The following is a 1392-nucleotide window of genomic DNA, read 5'->3' as shown; positions in this document are numbered from 1 at the left end:
ACACAACGGCACGGCTCCCGGGAGGCGCCTCCCAGCGACATGGCTGGACGCTGAGCGAGAAACACGGCGCATTGGGCAGCTGCAGGCGGGCGCCCGTCCGCTCCCGGCGGGGGAGTGAGTGACCGCAACGGCCCGGCCTGAGGCCCGCGCTTGTTCCACCCAATCATTAAGTAAGGCAACAGTAAGAGTGGTGGTATCTCAGAGGCGGGTCCGCACGAGACGGGCCCTCCCACCTATGCTGCACTCCTATATCGCCTTACAATGCCAGACTAGAGTCAAGCTCAACGGGTCTTCTTTCCCCGCTAGCCTTCAAGCCCGTTCCCTTGGCTGTGGTTCGCTAGATAGTAGATAGGGACAGAGGGAATCTCGTTAATCCATTCATGCCGCGTCACTAATTAGATGACGAGGCATTTGGCTACCTTAGAGAGTCATAGTTACTCCCGCCGTTTACCCGCGCTTGCTTGAATTTCTTCACGTTGACATTCAGAGCACTGGGCAGAAATCACATTGTGTCAACACCCACCCGGGGCCGCACAATGCTTTGTTTTAATTAGACAGTCGGATTCCCTCAGCCGTGCCAGTTCTGAGTTGGCTGTTTGTTGCGCGACCGCGGGCCCGGCACCCCGCACATGCGAACACCGCGAAGTGCCACACGCACGGGGCGGACCCGGTCCGGCTGGTCACGCCCAGCCTCCAGAGCCAATCTTGTCCCGAAGTTACGGATCCAGTTTGCCGACTTCCCTTACCTACATTGATCTATCGACTAGAGACTCTGCACCTTGGAGACCTGCTGCGGATTCGGTACAAGCTGTTGAGAGTACGGCCAGAAACGTTATACGCTCATACCCAGCGACCTAGACCGCACCGACCCCCACGGGGGGCAGCGGATAGGCTTCGGATCAACTGAGCGAGTGTGCCCCAGTCTTCGATTTTCACGGTCCAAGAAGAGTGCATCGACACGGCAGTGGCGGCGGCCGTGCTCTACCAGCGGTCCACCATATCGCTCTGTGAGTGACTTCCATGGTCGGTGGTGGCTGTTAAACAGAAAAGAAAACTTCCGATGCCCCTCGTTGGCTTCTCGAAGAAAGGATTCATGTTGCCATGAAGCTGACACACGACCGTGTACGGCCGGACCCGCACCGCCCCACCTGGGTGGGAGAGGTTGGACGACACGCACACGGCCCGCGCAAACGGGTACTCAACAGGCTCCGGAATGGTACCGGATTCCCTTTCGCGGCTATGTATGGGATTGTACGGGTTGGGTTCCCATGCGGCTTAGATGGCTAACTCGTGTTCAACTGCTGTTGACACGAAACCCTTCTCCACTTCAGTCATCCAAGAGCTCGTTCGAATATTTGCTACTACCACCAAGATCTGTGCCGGTGGCGGCTC

General features: G+C 57.8%; 1 pseudogene; it reads right to left on the bottom strand.

The window, feature by feature from the left end:
- The window catches only part of LOC118516909, a pseudogene marked incomplete at its 3' end in the record, with an annotated part of 3163 nt that continues 1771 nt past the window's right edge, over positions 1-1392 (bottom strand).

The sequence above is a fragment of the Anopheles stephensi genome, unplaced genomic scaffold (assembly GCF_013141755.1).
Source record: "Anopheles stephensi strain Indian unplaced genomic scaffold, UCI_ANSTEP_V1.0 ucontig415, whole genome shotgun sequence".
NCBI classification, from domain to species: domain Eukaryota; kingdom Metazoa; phylum Arthropoda; class Insecta; order Diptera; family Culicidae; genus Anopheles; species Anopheles stephensi.
This window is presented reverse-complemented; position numbering and strand designations above follow the sequence as displayed.